The sequence below is a fragment of the Strix uralensis genome, chromosome 9 (assembly GCF_047716275.1).
Source record: "Strix uralensis isolate ZFMK-TIS-50842 chromosome 9, bStrUra1, whole genome shotgun sequence".
Classification (NCBI taxonomy): domain Eukaryota; kingdom Metazoa; phylum Chordata; class Aves; order Strigiformes; family Strigidae; genus Strix; species Strix uralensis.
In genome coordinates this window covers 21,800,595-21,820,293 of record NC_133980.1, presented here as the reverse complement: position 1 = coordinate 21,820,293, position 19,699 = coordinate 21,800,595, and positions in this window count along the sequence as shown.

The window sequence follows — 19,699 nt, the reverse complement described above, 5'->3', positions numbered from 1 at the left end:
CGGTTCCAGCCAGTTCCTTGCCAAAGGCATGGCTGAGCCCATCAGAGAACCCAGTGGCACCTCTGGGAAAATGTACTTAAGACAGGGCCAAATGCTGCCCAGCAGTGAGGGGTGAGGAAAAAAGTGTGAGAAACAGCCAGCTAACAGCCAGGTGAGAGCAGGAGGAGGGAAGGAGGTGCTCCAGGCACCCCAGCAGAGATTCCCCTGCAGCCCGTGGAAGAGCCCATGCAGGAGAAGGTTTCTGGTGAAGGACTGCAGTCCATGGGAGGGCCCCACAGTGGAGCAGGGGAAAAATGTGAGGAGGAAGGAGCAGCAGAGGAGCTGCAATGGACTGACCAGAGCCACCATTCCCCGTGCCCCTGCACTGCTCTGAGCGGCAGCATAGAGGAGTCAGGAATGAGGAGTGAAGTTTTGCCGTCTATGAAATGAAGAGAATGAAGATGTACCTTCCAGGACCCCTTCCAACAGGGACCTATAAGAACTATGTAATACTTCAATTTATTACTGATATGTTTTATATGTGAGATCAGTTTGCATGGGTTGTTGGCATACTTCAACAGATAATATTCTTCCGTTTCAAAATTTATAGAAACTTATTTCTGTCCTACTCTGCAGTATTATTCAAGACAATGTTCTGCCCAGTTAATTAACTTAGAAATCTGAAGCGGATCTGCACTAAATTCCTGCATACTGCTCTTTAGGCTTCCATAAATTCTTGTTCACGTTGACAAGCCTGATCCAAATCCCAGTGAAGTCAATAGGAATATTTCTATCAACTTCCACACACCTTCTGAGCCATTTCAAAACTCCACTGACTACAACACTTTTCTCAAAGCCGTACCAAAAAAAAGCATAATATGCTTTCAATCTCCCACCCCTAATAACAACATAAGATGACCAAAAAACCCTGTATCATTCAGTTTACTGAACTGGTATCAGATATTACTTTGTTTGCAGACAATATTACACGAAACAAGAACTGATTCAGTAAAGTCTAATGCTTCTCTTAAAATCCTGGCTCATTAGCGAGATTCTGTGAGCAGCCAATTAACGGACAGGATTCACAGTTCTCAGCAGGCACATCTAAGCATCACTGAGCAAAGAAGAGCAATTCCTCAGAATTATATAAACAGTTATCATAAACATTGCAAAGCTCTACAGAGAAGTATTTAACTAACCTCTCCTGCTGGGAAGTGAAGGAGGCTTGAATCATCTGTCTGTGGAAATGGACCAGGGAAGAACGAGGCTTTGATTTCCTAAGTGGGAAGGACTCTGCAGCAGATTGCTGATAACCTCTTTATGTAAAACCCACAAGCTACAAAGATGGAACGTGACGGCAGGAGGAATGAACAGCCATCCTGGAAATGGACAAATAATTTATTCAGAACCAATTGTCCATTACTGTTCCCAAAGAAACTGTTAGAGTCTAAAACATATTCATTATTTCAAATTGTTCCACTTATTTCTTCAGCAAATAAGATATGTGTTCTGAAGATACTCAAGTTGTGAAATATACAACCAACTATTTCATTCACAATCTGCATTGTCTTGGATAGCTGAATTATTTGCATAATTTAATTACATAACACAGGGCAGGAAAACTGATCCTTTAATCACCATGAGTAATGCTTACCCAAGGAAGAAGTCCTATGGAAGTCCAAAGAGTAAAGACTTTTCAACATTAGAAAATGAGTCAGAATCTCGCCTTATTCATAGTTTGTGCTCTAAGGTAGTTTTACTCCTTGATTTTCAAATATATACCTATCCCACACAGTATTGTCAGGGAGCAGCAATAAATACCTTTTAGCTTGCTTAGTCAGACAGCACAGCACCAATTCAAAACTGAAATGCTATGAAGAAGTATCTGAAGTTCAACAACTCGAGCAGAGGAAGGAGAGAGGGGAAATACCTGTTTCTCCAGACTCTCCATATTCACAATGTACAATCATTCAAAATTAAAAAAAAAAAATAACAATGTTCAAGCCTGTTTCCAAATGTAGGTAAATGTTAGTAGGATTAAAGAAAGTCTAAAACATCATACATCAATGAAAAATAAGTCAGAAATGCACCCGATTAGCTTTTAGCACTGCAAAAATATTACGAGCTGTTCTGTCATCGTTTCTGGAGGTCTTTAGGAGGGATCTAAATTGCTATTGTGGGAAGAGCACCAGTAGAAAAAACTACAAGCATATGTTAACTTGCGGTGTTTTGTATGCCAATTAACAACACACCAGCACCCCCCAACAAATTAGACAAACTCAGCAAACAATACTCTTTATTAAGACAAGCGTTATAATGGAGACGGCAGCACAGTGAGTAGACACAAAACCCTCTGCACCCTAACAAGAGCGGTGGCATGAATCTGAAGTGAAACTGTAGCTGCAAAGAGCGATCAGCAGACACACCGCACAGCACGCTACCCAGTTCCAGGGCAGCAGCATCAGAACTGGTGTCAGTGGGCATCTGTAACCTACATGTGCACCTGTAAAGGAGAAGGTATGGGAGGACTGACAGAGAAGGAATTTCCAAAATGAAGTTTTCCTATGACTGAATGACACTTCTGTGGGGTTTTTCTTTCTACTTAAAAGGCCACATTTTTCCAGAAATGTGCTTTCAGCACCAAGGAATTTAAACTAAACCAACATTAGTTTTATCAGCCATTTCAGTTAGGTATCTCCAACTTTCATTGAGAAAAGGTGAAGAAAATGTTCAAACCTACTATTTAGAGATTGAGACAAAGCAGCACTAAAAGCAGGTCTAGCCAGTAATTTGAATGTCAAGCTATTTGCATCACATTGTTATTATTTCAGTTTGTACCTGCTTGAGTAGAGTTTTGCCCACATCTGTTATGCTCGGTTCATTACAAGAGCTTGCTAATAAAGAAACTGTTTTAATAACAGAGTTTTGGGTCTTGCACTACAACAAAGTTATCATCTATATCTTAGGCCTTTTATCCTCCTTTTATGTGGAGGATAGAAGTTCCTTTTATGGAGGATTTCACAACTTCATTTTGCTTTCCTTGGGAAAAACACCTCTGGATTTGCAAACTTCTACAGATATTGGAAGTATTGGTCTGGATCAGAATGTTTCAGTATTGGTGGACTTGGGGGGGAATGTTATGCAATAGGGCCAAATAGGGCAGAACCGGCAAAAACATTGTCAACTGTTCATATCCAGACACTACTCAGTCTGAAGCGTTGAAGGGATGTGGGTTTTCTGGTGGCAGCAGTGGTTTAGGTTTTGTTTTTGTTTTAACATATACCATCTCTTAGATTAAGCATTCAGACTTCAGGTCTCTGAATCCCTCAAATTAGGCTTGTGCAAATGTACCCAGTCTTTTTATGCTCTTCTTCCCTTCTCCCCTTTCATTCTCTCTTCCTGCTTCCCCATCTTCGCAGTGAAGCCTCTCAGACTTGGCAAGAGCTGCTGGGCTCCAGCCAGCTCCTACTTCAGACCCAGGTCCTGCTTTCAAGGCACAGTCCTGTATCAGGGTGGGGTTGAACTGCAAAGTGCAAACCTGAGCCGAAGTGCGTGAGGGCACGCCACAGAGGTGCTGCTGCATGCGGGGAGCCTCTCCATATGCACCACCCATACAGGCCAGTGGAGACAGGGAGCCACCTCTGACCAAGCCAGATCAGATACCAGCATGACTGCGTTAACACTGTGCTGTGCCAAAGTTAACACATCCCATTTTTCTAAAACACACTGGATCAGGCAATGGCTTTTCCACTGAAACTGAGCTAGTGCTACTTTTGCTTTATTTATGAATCTCAGCCAACTGTTGTTTGGTTTAGTTCCTCAGTACTTAGCACATTAACTTTGCACCGAGGTCTAAGGGAATAAACCCCTCAACAGGGAACAGAGGAAGCCATTCACTTTCCCCGGGTCTTCAGCTGGCAGTGTTAATCTTCAAGGCTCCAGAGTCATGAGTCCTCTGCTCTCACAGGTATATTGCTTGTATGAAAAAACAAATGTTCAAATTTGATGGGGACAAATGGCAGACCTGCATTAAGTTCAGTCAAGCAAAACAGATCTATTTTTTAGCCGTTCAATTATGTGTTACCAGCTACCCTTTTCTTTAAGACAATCAGAATTAGCCACAGCAGAAAGACTGGTGCAATAAGATGTCCCTGCAGAAATTATAACTCCTCAGCCTGATGGAAATCTGAGAGCACAACTGTTGGTTTCTGCCACACCTCCTGCCAGTTGCCATGCTAAAGAACCAGCCAACTTTCTAAGTCTTTAGTAAAACAGAATACTGGACACACAAGGGAATACATGGGGTAAACTTCACCCTTGCAGTGGTGCAGAATGAAAGAGTTAAAAGTTCCCTTGCATACATTCTACACAAACTTACATGCCCAGAGGCACTGCGTTTGGCTTCCTGTACCTTGTGTTTTTCCTTTTTACTTACCCTAGTAGTTCATTATTGCAGACCTTCTGGCTTGTGAGAACAAGACTCACCATTCCCTCTGGGAGTTTCACCACTGCCCTCTCGCTCCCTGTTACTCCCCCTTTTCTGTTTATCATCTTCCAACAACCTCTCCCATTCAGGTTGGGAAAGGAGGTAAAAGGCAAAATTTATATCATGATTTCTCCCTCCTCCACTATCTCTTTTCAAAATCATTTAGCTCTTAACAAGAGAAACACCACCATAAGGTGAAGGCACCCTGGTGTCTGGAGCCAGTCAGGTTCATTTAGAAAGCAGAGAGAAAGAAACCCACAGGCCAAACTAACAGCACAGATATCCACACCACCTTCAGACTCTGAAATGCTGGCGGCAACCCGCCTGAATCTCCCCCTCCCTTTGAATCTGCCTGCAATTTAAGCAAATCAGACTCCAAATACTCAATGCCTGCAAGCCTCCTACACTTGTTTGAAAAATTCAAATCCTTAAAAGAGGCAGAAGCTGCTTTTGTATAGTAATGGTCATCTCAGTAGCAGGTGTTTGCAAACATGTTGATGCACTAAAATGAAACCCCCTTTTCTATAAACATCAGTCAGATATTAAATGTACTCACAGTAAACTTGATTATATTTGCTGAGTCATTTATTTAGCATAGCTTTTCACCCAGCCAATATTTTTGCCTGTCTTAATGGTTGAAGGAACCAATTTGTGAATATAGTGATTCCCTCTGTATCACTCTGAACAATATTTTAATATTTCAGACCTTACTTGTCCCTCTGTAGGATAACAGGTAACTTGTTCCCCTTCTAACAGGAAACTGTGGCACAAGGCTGAAGTAGCAATTGCATCCTTCTCCATTTTGTGCCACCTTTAACCTCCACAGGCAACAGAACAGCTGACTGAAAGAGCATGGGAAGCTGAGCTCAAGAGAGATGAAAGTGGTCAAAGGAGAAAGGTAAAAAATATAAAAATAAAAATAATTTACTGCAAGATTTTTCTAAATATATCCATTTTCCTGGTGGATCTAATAGTGTGTGCTACACATGTTTTCTTTTCTTTTTTAAGAATAAATAATTTACAGGTGTGTGAAGTTCAACTACAACAAATCTTTCAAATTGAAGCTACATTTTCTTTGTATGATTAATATTTTACATTACAGCTTGCTTATAAATTAAAGGAACAGAATGTGATGTACTGCAAAGGAGTTGTATATTTTACTGCTAACCTACAGTGTCTGTAAATCATTTCTATCACACTTCATTTTTAATTTGAATTTATAAAAGGTTGTACATTTCTTTGTGGTTTTAAATAAAAAAAAAGATTAAAGGCTGTAAACTTAAATGTTTATTAAAGGAAAAAATATGCTGATCTGAAACTTAAGGAATTAAAATATATGTAAAATATAAGGAGAACAAATAAGATTTCTAGTTAAGCTCTGGGAATTTAAAGTGAAATTTGAGGCCTTCCACTATAGATGGATCTGTGTTTGGCCAGGGGAGGGTGGTAAGGGAAGGCAAGGGTGAGGAAATGGAAGGTCTGACACAAGAGTGCCCCCCACAACCCAGGTCAGCAATTTTGTGAAGTCAGTTTAGCCAATTGGTAGGTAATTGTTGAAAGAAGTGGACCCTATGGAATTAAAAACAAAGTGAAATTAAAAATGACTTCCCACAAGATGCCAAACCTCATTCCTGCCCATCTGTAAATATAGGCTACCAGAACATCTAACCAAATTGGACTTTCAGACATTATCACAACCTCATGGGACCAGATCCCAAGTGAAGACTCAGATCTTACTTTTGGTAGCCTCAGGGTTATGCCTACAGAGTAAAAGCTCTGAGGTAGGCTTTAGTAACCATCTTTAGGTGAAATGTTAGTGTTAATGTAGAGGTCAAGCCTGCATTGAATGGGGATTCTATATTCACTTTCTGTTTATTATACCTCTCATCTAATTTAAGGAGAGATCACCACTAATACGATGACCAGCAAGGGGAAGTAATTTTAATCACATTAGCAAGAAAGTCATTAACATGGTATTAGACTGAAATTTTGCAAATAGTTTTCTATTACATATATAGTAAACTAGATTACAACTGCTTTTAATGCCTCTTTCAATAAGGTATTTTGCCTGTCAGTAGCAATCTTACAGAAGTCTACTATTAATGAAAACAATGACCCTGATTCAATGCATGCAAATTCATAATTCCATAAAAATCAGCAGCACCCTGCCTCACCTCTGCATTGATTGATTTCAGTGGGAACATGTGTTTGAAATAAAGCATATAAAAAATTTTAATGTATCAGAATGTGAATGGTTAAAAATCTTTTTTGTCTCCAACATAGAACTGCTTTGGTGTTAACAATAATAGCGTTAACTTTTTAGAACAAACTGGAAGACTACATTCAAAACTGCACATCACATTTTTTGCAAATAGAAACAGCTCCCAGTTCACAATCTAGCTGCTGGGAGTTCCCATTTCCAAAACTTCCAAAAGTTTCCCCAAAGGAGAATGATGTGGTACTGGAGATTTACACTCTGCTGAAAGCATTTTAACTTGTACCTCTTCCATTTCATAGAGAAAGGTGAGTTACAAAAACCCTGAGCACTCTGACTAACAATGCTGACATTTTCTTAGAGAGTACTGCACAGAGATCTCAGGTTTATCCTTCAGAAAATGCGTGCACAGTATGACCATATAAAATCAGAAATTTAAAATTCAGAACACAAAATCCAAAAGCCCCCACCATCACGATTTTGTCTCTTTTGTTTAAGCAGAAGAAAGCAAAAAAACAAGAAACTGGCAAATAAGTTTTAAACGATGATCAGCTTTACATTAAGATGTGTTTTTCTTGGTCTGATCTGGTGACCAGGGACAATTCCCTCTAAATTCCATAACTGATGATGGGTTCAACTGATGAAGAAACCCCTCAGGCCCTAGCACACAGTTCCGCACAGCGTGGTGGCCCGGTCATGTAGGGTGCTTTCAGGGAAGCAGACTCCAGGCCATGCCACCACTACAAACATGCAGCAACACAGGTCTACACCAGCTTTAGAGAGCTCAAGCACAGCGGGGAAGCCTCAAGAATGTCTTGATCTTTAGAGCATGCTAAAGGTGATATCCATGTAAAATAAGCATAAAGTTTGAGATTTTTATTCTATACCGGATCAGGATTTCTACATCTCAGGCAGGATCACTAACCCTGCATTTCTTTGTGTCTGCAGCAAGTCTAGGGAAGCCCCAGCCAGCAGGACCCAACAGGCTGCTTGGAGAATCATATTTATATCAGGCGCCCGAAGAATGTTGTTTTGCTTGGCATTTCCTGCCTGACTGGTTCTCTTCCTAACAACCGAACTTTGTTTGTCTTAATTTAAGATGTTTACTTTTGCTGTGATTGCAGTAGAAGCCCATGTCCTCATAAGAAGCAATTTGCAGAAAACAATGCAGGGCAGGAAATCAACTCTCAACAATGTCCAACAAACTCAACCTGTAACATTTCTGCTGGGGACGGTGGCAAACTAATGAGTAACCTCCTAATTATACAGAAGGTATTTAAGTAAGCACAATAGCCTAGATGATTCTAAATTGACACTTCTTGCAGACAAACTGCTTAGTCGCAATTTAGCACAAGCAGCAGCTGCAAACATCTATAGACTGTTCAGCCAATCAGCCTTTGTCAGCGATGCAAGATAAAAGCAGAATTATATTTTTTACAGATGAAGTTTGTCTCACTTGCAGATCCACCCTGCTGTAAACTCGTATTTATTTCAGTCTACATTCCTAGGAAATTAAAGCCTTCATTTGAAATCAGTGGGCACTGTAAGAACAGACTCAATTCCTAAACCAAGGTCCAGACCCAATGATGAAGTCTTACAATAGATCTCATTTGCTGCAGTGTTTATGCATTTATTTATGAAGACCAGCTCTTCTGTATTGAAACCTCCTGCCAGAGTTCAGCATAGTTTAAGGATTAAAGAAGTACAAAACAGGAATATCTGCCAGTAAAAAGAAACTATCCATAATATTTGTGTGTCTTATGACAGATTAGACACATAGTCAGAAAAAAAATTTCCTCTCTGAAAGAAACATGTCTTGGACATAGCAGTGTAACTTCTTTGTTCACTGTGTTATGCATCTTAAATCTAACTGGGTAAATATCAGCCACTCTTTCTAGTTGTGTATCATGTGCAAATTTGAGAAGGGTGTGCTCTGTCCCACTGTACAGGTCACTTATGAAGATGTTAAATAGCGTGGTCACCAGCATTGACCCCAGCCGTGGCATGCATCACTAGCAACTGGCCTCCAGCTGAGCTTTGTGCCACTGATCACAACTCTGAGCCAGGCAGTGCAGCTCATTTTCAGTCCATCTCACTGTCCATTTATCTAGCCCATACTTCATCAGTTGTCTGTGAGAATATTAGGGGAGACCGTGTCAAAAACTTTGCTGAAGTCAAGGTAGACAATATCCAGTCTTTTCCACATCAAAGCATGTTAGCATTCTGCACAGCTTCCAGCTAGTGTAGGGTTTTTCTTATCCCCTCTTCTTTCCTTAACCTCAGGCTAAAAAAGTTTTATCTGCCCACTATAAAAAAAAATAACGTATTTAAAGTGAGTTTGAATTATTTAAGGAAGATGCATAACTGAGTACGTATACTTTTAATGCTAACTGCAAAATCAAATAATACAGTTGAGTAAATACCAGTTATAGTTTGGACATTACATTGAAAATCGAGTATGAAGTGAATATACTGACTTTCTCCATGTTTTTAACTTGCAATATCTGCTCTCTCACAGTCCTGTGGAAGATCCAGTGCAGCTAATTCAAGTTTTCTCATTTATTTCAGTGAGCTCAGGACCAAACCTCTAGGTTTCACTATCAAGCAGCTATCAGAAAACACAAGTTCTTTACACACCAGCTTCTGATAGAGATGGGAGACACAATCTGGCCAGGAAGCCCAGGCTCTAAAAGTACCGGGCAATAGAATGATGACTCCCATGAGACCATACATCAGTTCAGGGGGATATAGTTCAACCACAAAACAATCCAAAACAAGCCTTTTTAATCTTACTCAACAAACCAAAACATTCAAACATTTTTCACAAGTGCCATGTCCAAATTCTCTGCTCACAGACAGCATCCTGGGAAGCAAGATGCTTTTTCCACTTAAGGTTCTTGTAAACACCTCAGTGATCAGGAGTTCTGTAGAAACATTTACTATTGATCAACATTACAGTCTGACACTAGTTTGTAAATATGCTAAAAGCCACCAAGTTATTTCCACCTGTAAGGATTTGGTGATACAAACATGACAACATACGTGAAGCCCAAACCAGAGCTTCAAGGTAGCTCTGTTTTTCTTAAGGAACAGAAAAATTTTGCCTCAGTTTCCTTCCCAATTTCCATTCCCACACTTGCCTTTAGAAATTGTTCCAGAAGTAGGCAGGCTGCTCCCTCTTCTGTCACTGTCAGGTCCTTTGTGGGACTGCAGGGTACAGCAGCCTTCTCTGATGAGGAGGCACCTTGTGGCTCTGTCACTGATGCTTAGAATGATCAATGGTAGTTTTAGAGCATTTTCACACTTTCCACAGTAGCTTTTGTAGCAGCCTGCTGGAAGCCTAAAGTTCACAGTCAAGTCCACCGTTTCAGTGCAGTTAGCAGCTCTTATGTGAGAGAAGCTACATCAAAACAAGCCTTTTCCTGGGTGTCTCTGGTAGCAAACCAAGAACAAGCAGTCTGAATGCATCCCTGAACCTTTCCAAGGAGGGGGGGTGAGGAAAAGCTGATGTGCATTAGTTCATTTTCAGAAGTTTTACATACTTCTAGAAGACACGTTAAATTCTCATAGAGCTTAAAGCAACTTGAAGTGTACTATACTAGCACAGATACATGCAGAAACATAGGTATTATCAGTTTTAATAATGTCAGGGAATAGCAAGAGCAGGGCTGCTCCAGGAGACAGGTGGAGCCAGGGGCTGAGGAATACTGTGGCACCAGCAGAGCTGTGTCCTCCCCAGCAGGACACAGTCCCACCATGTCTAAGCTAGACAAGTAGAGCAGAGCGGTGACAACAATAGGTCTCATCAACACTTCAACAATCATCAGGGAAAGGCAAGGTAACCAGTCACGTCCAAGATCAAACAAGGAAATCCAAACAACAATTCAAGAACAGCAAGGAAGTAGACTGAAGGCCTGAGCTTAAACGGGATTCCTGGAACAATGGGCTCTGTGGGTGTGGGTGGAGGTCCCAGGTGAGGCTGGTCATAGCAATCAAGGCTTACTGGTGCACTTGGGGCCTTGACAAGTAATTTGATTTAGTATTAAAGAAACATCAAGGGAAAGAGGAGGGGGGTTCCTATTAAAGCATATTTGTCATTGTCAAGTCTCAGGCCTTGACACCTTTTCTCCTCTATCTTCATAAACTAAAAATGGAAAACAGATCCACAAGTGATGACCATCCTTCGCAGAAACTGTGAACTTCCAGCTGAATTTTGTTCGCATATAGCCTGTTTGACAGGGCTAGAGTACCTAAGGAATAAAGCAGGAGGACATTGCCCAGGGATGAAAATCATTTTGGAGCTTATCCCACATACCTATAACCTGAAACTATCTCTTCCTTCTCCAAAGTCCAGCCAGAGTAGAACATAAGACTATCTGAATCTGTTCACATAGGCAGGACCATAATAATGAAAGGTGATAGATTCATTATTAATTTTGTATTTGTTTCCCTTGCTTTGCAATTAAACATTATTTACTAATAATTGTATACCATATACTCTAGACCCTAAATGTGGATTAAAGTACCTCTAATTGCATAATGTCTCTGATGGTTCTTTTTACTACTATCCTAAAAGCCAATGCTCAAAAGAAATCATCTCCCTGAGATAGTGACTCACAGTATGACTCACTTAGTGTTTTCTTTCATAAAAGGACTGCATTCCACTTGTTCCCTGTTTTAAGTTTTATAACAGACTGCGATAAAACTAAGATATGCACATTGTATAGTCACCACTTTGCAAGTTGATTTACTACCACACGAACCATTTAGAGTTCTCCAAAGAAGCTTTGAAGGCTTTAATATCAGAATCTTTCTCCAAGGTCTGCTTTGGTACCAATATTTGATTAAATTAAAACCTAATTAAAGTCTAAAATGATTGATGTGCATTTTCTCTACATTAGGCAGACCTATTTGCATTCCATGAAAGATCATTGACATGGCAGCATGCCATTTGATTCAGTTTAATTCAAAGATGTCCCAGTGAAATTTGTTTTTTTACCTACCAGCTCTCTGCCCCACATAGGCTATATTTGTCTTCCCTATCAGGTGCCCAGGGCCTAAAGCTTTAGCCAGATTTCATTATCTGAGATAGATAGTGCATAAAACTATTTAATTGGTAGTAACCAGTCCACTGAACCATTCCTTTTCTTTGCTTTGTCTCCACCTCTGCTGATGCTGATTACAAGACATTTTGCTCAGGTTTTGTTCCTAAGTTTGAGAGACATTCTTCAGTACCTGAAACCCATCATTAACTATCTTCCCCTTCAGGTGTTCTCTACTTGTTCCCAGGTATTTTGTTCAGCAAAAACTCACTAAAGCATAGCAGTGTTCATAATAACCAGCTAATTTTAATTATCTTCATCCAAGGAAAACTCTCTTAAATTTGCAACCAGAACAATTATGGCATTTTAGCTAAAAACAATGGGATGGTATTTTGTTATTGGACATACATTTCAAGGGGGTTCCTTGTTTTAAGGCACAGATCCCTACTGAGTCTGTATTGATACAGAGAGGAGAGCTCATCTGTGGCATAAAAAGCAGCATTGTTGTCTGCCACAAACATTTGACAGAGATCGTTTTAATTTAGAAGAGAATGGAAGTGCTTGGCTGTTTATAATCAACAGGGAGCAAGTAAAGAAGGACAGGAAAGTAAAACCTTGATCACTTCATAAAACCTCCCATACTCAGTCTTTGACTTTATGAAGAAAATACGAATGCAACAATCATGAATGAATATCAGATTTAAAAGTCCACAAAAATTGATATAAAGAACTTTTCTTTTATCAAAACTGCTTCCTGACAGGTCAGAATTGCAACTGCTTGCTCAGAGTGCTGGCTGGTATTCTTTGCCTGTTTTCAATCTCATGCAAAATGAGGCATCCTGAAGAGGAATGTGAGGTGTGTCTTTTTAAGTCAGTGGCAAAGCCATTCATGTCACAAATATAGTCCTCTGACTTTGGGCAACCAAAACCTGTCCTTTATGAAGTCTTCCAAGTGGCAGTCCTGGTCATTTGCTTTCAGGACTTTCCTTCTTCCCTCCTTGCTCCTGCAGCAGAACAGTTCTGCCTCTCCTATGCTTTAGGTTTCTGTTTACCACTGCATGCGAGACAACCCAGTCTCACACTTCTCCAGCCTTGGATTCAAAAACCCTACACCCAGAGACAGTTCTTGAGATGTTCCCAGCACTAGCTTGCTTCAGGTTACCTAAGATCCTTCTCTGTCACTGCCTTCCTTGCTTCTACAAGTTTTTACCATTCCTTAGAAGCCACAAAGTAGACCTCCTTAAACCACTTTTTCCTCCATTTTTTCTTTTGTATCTTCACAAAGTGCAAATAGGGCTCTCTTCCAGGTCTCATTATAAGGGGCCATGTCAAACTGTAAGTTGGGACCAAGCACCACGTTTTCCCTATAAGTCACACAATCAATATCTAAGAAGATGTTTCCCATTTGTAGACTATATCTCCTACAGAGCTTAATCAAAAAAAGCCATTGAAAAGACTAGTAAGCCACTTATTACATCACACTTAACCATAGTGATTTTTTGCTGCATTTTGGTAATAAGTATTTAGGATAGGAATACTCCTCATTGTCACTCTGAATTAATGTCATAAATGAACTTTAAACCAACTTAAATATTTCAAAATTAATATAATAGATAACTGATAGATACTGGTGTATCTATTTGTCAAGCCCCTTCCATGTAGGCCATATAAGGCATATAAAATCTATACTGAAAAACCAATCAGATTCTCAGTTAATGTATTTTTTTCTTCATACAAATCACTGGAATTTTTCCTGAATTGTACCTGCTGAGCCTGTAATCGAAAACAGTCAACTGTGGATTTGCTGTGGGTAAAGTAGGAAAAAGAGAATTAAGTATTCTTCTGTTAGCCCGTATCTGTTAAATCTCATTTTGTTCTGCTGCTTTTCAAAAATGAAACCTGTTGGTAAGTCATGATTACTTCTTACATTAGATAAATCTGTTTACTGCCTGTTGCAATTCTACTTATTCCGATACCAAAGCACTACACACTCTTTTCTTACAACACTTCTCTACGGTCCCCATTTTAGGTATGGAAAGCCAAGACATAGAGAGGTCAGGTTAGATATCAGTTAGATATCAACTCAAGCCATTGGGCATCACTTTGTTCAGGAACCAACAGAGTGTGAATTCCCTCACAGCATTACCCATTGCTTAACAGCTGATTTCCCTTAACAGCATTATGCCAATGATCTAATCAGCCATCAAAGCTTCCTTTGCTCTGTGACAGTTTTCTCATGTTAAGGAACAAGATTATTTGCAGGTTTCCAAGATATTTTTGTTTTTTCTATAAATCTAAATTATGACTGACTAGTGGTATCCCAAGTCTTAGCTGGGATAGGGTGTGGAACAGAGCTAAGTACTTTGAGGTGTCAGAAAGAATCAGAAAGTGAATGAGAAGCAAGATATAAATGGCTACTGGCAACAGAAAGCAGTAAGGACTGCTGCAATTTGTGGGGGAAAAAGTTCATTTGGCAGGAAAGTTAGTTTAGGGTTGAGTTGAATGGGAAGAAAAAAGACAGACATAAGCCCCTCACCTTGCGCTGCCACTTTGACTACCATTGCCACAGCAGACAGTTTTATCTGGCCTTGATCCATCAGACAAGGCAGCATGAGAATGTGTTTCCTGGGCACTGCTGAGACATCTAATGATGTCTGCAGCATATCCATAACTCAGCTGAATGTGTGACACCTCAGCAGAGAGGCAGGGATGCATGACTACTTGGTGAGATACATGACATGCTCTCTGTAACGTCCTCTTCTTTTATGTCCTCTGCAATGGTCGACCTTTTTGGAGTTAAAGACCCCTATTTTCTCTGTTCACCTCCCCTCCTGTCCTTTTTCTGAGGTTATCTGTGGAGATGATTCTCTTTTCTCTCTGGCACAACGTTTGCCACAGTGACCAGTCTTGCCTGAGCGAAGTGCCATGTCCAGACCCAGCTTACACAGATGAGTGGTCCTAACCACATGAAGGACACTTTGAGCCTGCTATGTCAGTCGGGCTCTTTGGCTGGCTGGTATAATTATTAATATAAATATGCCCTTGAGAAACAAGAAAATAACTGTTCCTGGTACGATTCAAAGAATACATAATTTTCTCTTATCCACTGGCCAGGGTTATGGACAAATGGCTCTATGTAGAGGAATTACATTAAGCTCATTAAAAATAATTTGACAGGAAACAGAGGATTCACTTCCACAAAATTGGGCTATGAGTGAAATAATAAAACATAGTGTCTTTTCTTTAGCAATTCAGTGTAATTTCTGTGATATTGCTGGGACACGATACAGCACATGTATCTTGATAAAAACCTCTATCTTACAAGCATGCTCAGCATTTGCTTGTGGCAGAGGAAGTAAAGGCAACATTTTCTTTCAGTTTACACCTGGGCATGTTCCCTACAGGAGTCACCAAATACAATTCTTTAGTTATTTTAGAGTTAAAGTGATATAAAAAATCCTGGACAGGTATTTAGCCTAATTCTACAGATGTGTTTGTTTAAATGTTATCTGCCCAGGATAACCAGTTAGTATTTACTTTACAACTCTCATATTAAAGCTATAGAATTATGTATTTAACTATTTATCTGATCCATTAGTCTCTCTTCCACAGTTTGGTAGCTGATTTGATATTCAGTCTATCACAGATAACTATCTTGTTATACCTAAAAGAAATGTGCATTTGGAAATGTTCATTAATACCATTATCATTAATTGGTTCTTACCTGAATCTCACTGCTGCAGGGATTCTTCAGGTTAAATGACAGATTGCAGCTAGCCTTTTTTTAAAGCCTCCACACATTGCAGATTAAGTCTAATAAGCCAAATCCTGTTCTCATACTGATTTAAAAACAAAGCTATAGTGATTGTGCTATTCTTACTTTACACGAAGATATCAGGATTCAGAATCAATCCCAGTTTGCTTTTTTTTTTTGCATTTAGTGCAAAATTATATCTAGGCATCTTAATCTTTGGAGGGAAGAACACACATTGAAATTAATTTCCTTTTGCCTTTTAATGAACACAGTTGCTGAGGTGTATACAGAAACATTCAGGAAAAGCCTGAACTTAGGTCAATCAGCAGCAGTCTCACATACTTGAAGTCTTCTCACTAAATCCCTCTTACTTTGAACCTCACTTACCCACTCTGATGTCCTTGTAATTCCTCTGAGTTTAGCTGTCATCTGCCAGTGTAGTCCTGGCACTACATGGCAACTGAGATACCGACTGCAGCTAAGGATCTGGCCTTGGGAATACACAGGCACAGGTGTGTCTGGGATGGTCATGCATCAGATACTGCATGTTCAATGGCGTTTACACCTCAAGTTGCACCTGCAGTGTACTGCTAAGCTGTCAGTCTGTAACGTAAAACAACCTTGTAATTGGAATAGCAGCTGGCTTGTGACCCATTAAGACTCTCCCTCATGCAGCTCACCCTCCCCAGATTGTTTCTGAGCATCTAAGTGAAACACTTTCTAAAAGGACAGGCAAAAGAAACCGCAGGAGTCATGCTAAAACCCTGGAATACACAATTTATTCACTCCTACCAACACTGAATGAGTTCTCAAATCACAATGGCTCATGGACTCCCAGCCTCCCCATCAGAATGTGAAAAGATTAAGCAGTATTTTCTCATACATAAAGCTATATCCCATCTGATTAAAAGCAAATGAGATTCTTGATCCAACTTGTAGGATTAAGTATCTCCTAGAGAGATGACATGAGTCCTACAACATACTTATTATTAATAATTTACTCATAAGAGAGTCCACACTGGGATTGACTATAGGTGTAAAGAACTACTTTGTCTTGGTCAGCATATTAATTGACTTCTTGACTTCTCTCATGCAATGTAAAACAGATTGTCTGCTGCAGCAAAGGAAGTACATTTAACCATCCAGCTGGGGAAGCCCTACACGGCAGACACTTGTATTTGGAACAGCCATTTCAAAGAATGTAGCAACCATTTGCAAAACTTGAGCAAGAGAGATTTGTTGAAAAAGTGATTAAGTGTTGTCAGAGAGAAATGAGTGTGTATGTGGCCATATGCATGAATGTAAAAGGAGTAGAGACTCTTCTCTTTTTTAATCCTTCAGGAATTCTCCATAGGACTTTAGCATAGAGAATATAATATTTACGGTTTTTTTAACTTGGCAGTTTCTGTTCTGCCAAAATGACACCTGAAGCAGCATTTGGAAAAAAAACCAAAACACAACAAAACAAAACAAAAACCAACAAACAAAAGCCACACACAACACTCTTCTTTCCCTTCCAAAACCCAGTCCTGGATCTATAGAAGTCAAATAATTTACTGTGTAGGTAAATGACACAGGTTATTCAGTTTTTCCAACTGAGAAACACTTCACTGAGATGGCAGCAAAATGCAACTTAAAGCCTGAAACATGTTAGGTGGTGCACAATATGCTCTTTTAGACTCTGTAAGTAAATCTAGTCCTCGGGTACAATATATAAATGTTCCTCACACACAAGCACTATTCTTTCTAATGAAAAAACAATAATAATAAAAAACCTTTCCTCTAATAAAATTACTAGTAAAAATTATCATTAATGGCAGGCTTTATAACAAATTCTGTTGCCCTCCTGCTGTCCTCTGCACCTGCTGACTGTTTGGCATAGCCTGCCTCCTGCCTTGTCCAGCTGTTTTAAATGATACTTCACTCAGCAATGCTTTTTAATGACAAGAGTTCTGGGAGGCCGATTCTCCACGAAGTATGCACAGTGTGAAACTGCCCCTCTTTGTCCTTATGACACATAAAGGAAGCCTGCCTCACCTGTTCTCCTCCTGTTGGCCCAAACTTCTAGTTTATTTGTAGCTCTTTGCAGTACCACATCATCCCAAATTGGTAGTAAACACAGTGGAGTACATCACAGAAGAACCCTGCCAAAATAATTTTGGATCAAATTATTTTAGTGATTCCCACCTTGTCCTCACTACCACAATGAACGTAATTGAAGAAAGAAAAACATAACTTGGTTTCTCAGGCTTTGTTGCTCCCCAGGTACCACAAAAATTAATTGGCCAGGCAGTGTTCACTGCCCAAGTTTTACCAAGTGAACAGGAAACCTCCTCACAGTGGATTCAACACAGAGCATGTACTGAAAAAGAAGGTGAAGGGAATAGTGAGATTCACCTTGTTGAACACAGCGAGTCTATTTAAAAGTAGCATAAGGGCAGACTCAGAACTTGGCAGCTGAGTCGGAAAAATGGTTCTGATAAATGTTGAAGTTACCCATCGAATGCAGTCACTGGAGGTTTGTGCCATTTCCATGCCGACTGTAGACAGCAGATAGCATGCCCTCAATTCAACAGGGAGACGATCTGCCTTCTGTACAGCACTGCTTTTATTTGAGCAAAAGCCAGTGAGCTACTGGGCTCCCTGCCACCTAACAATGAGAAACACAAATTACAGCAGAAAATGGTCATTTTAGCATAAACAATGTTTCCAACCTTCTCTGAATCTGCTCTTCCCTAATCCATATTTACCGTTTTGGGGGACTAGTTCCTCCCATTTTCCTGCCACTATTTGCATGATTCCAGCTGCCTTTACTGATATGCAATGAATTACATGAAAATAAAGAATGACTGTATGAAAAGGATATGAAAACTATGACTGAACAAGACCCACCTTACAGGTGTCTCTTCCCCATTCCTGAGTACCAGACACAGACTGCCTTTGTTTCCCACACTCAGCTGATATGGCACAATCCCAAACTCATTTTAGGCAACAGGAACCCTTCTATTGGCTTCAACACATTTCAGAGCAGAGGTAAGGAAGGAAAAGTTGTCACAGTTACAAAACAGCATTTTTACTATTCAACAAGGAATAACTCGAAAAACAGTTTTAGCCAACTTTTAGCAGAACTCTTGAGGAGGAACAAGCTGTGCTGTACAACCCTATCCTCCTGAGGCCAATTCTTTATTTTCTAAGCTCCTTATCTTCATTATCTTTGTTTCTGACCACTCGAGAAAAGAATCATTTGATCTCAGAAGTTGTTTAGCCTAGGAAGAAGCAGGAAATATATCAGAACGGCATACTCCTATATTAAAAGGTTAGCTCAGCTTCCTTGTTCCACTAAGTTTTAAAGCTTTCATCCTAAATTTCTCTCTTGAAAAGACTGCTCCTGACAATCAAGGGAGGCAAGTAATTACACACTCTTATAATACTGGAAAGATGTAAAGCTAATCAAACACCTTCATAGTAGTTTCATGAAAGATCATCTGATTTTATGTATGCATATGCAAGTTCTGCAATCTGAGTGCACTTGGAAGTTATACCATACTTCTTAGGGCTTCAGTAAAGACTCAGTTGCAGAACAGCCTGAATTTCTCTGTGTTACAATAGCATTATCAGATTTTGCATTGGAAGCTTAAAGTCACCGACATGATTTTTGATTGGATGTCAGCCAATTGATGGCCAGCTACTACCAAAGACAGCTGATTAATGACCCATGGACCAAAAGGAAATCCTTTTTCCAAGACATCCTTGGGACAGCCTTTTCCCTGAGTCACCATACCCATACCAATAAGGAATCTTCACACTACAGTGACCGAAGTCTCTTCCCTTTTACCTTCTTTACGAAACACCTTTCTCCTTCATGTGGCAAAATATGCATGCACTAGGTGACTTTAAGACAAAGATGTAAGCCCAGTTAGGTGACACCACTGCATTCACCTTAGGCATGTGTCAGTTGTACGTCCCTGCATGATCATAAGGTAAGCACACTAACATACAAATGACCTGTCTAGTAATATGGTGGAGGAGTATCACAATAAACAGCTCTTGAAGGCCTCTGCCTTTTCTTCCTTTTCTGTAAATTCTGCCTTTTTTTGCCCATAATTTTGGTTTGAAGAAAGGTGATTCTGCTTTATTTGAAACACAGAACCAAGCCACAGATTCATAGACAGATTCCTATTTTAAAAGTTCCAGTGTTCAGGAATGTTTGAATTTGGGGTTTT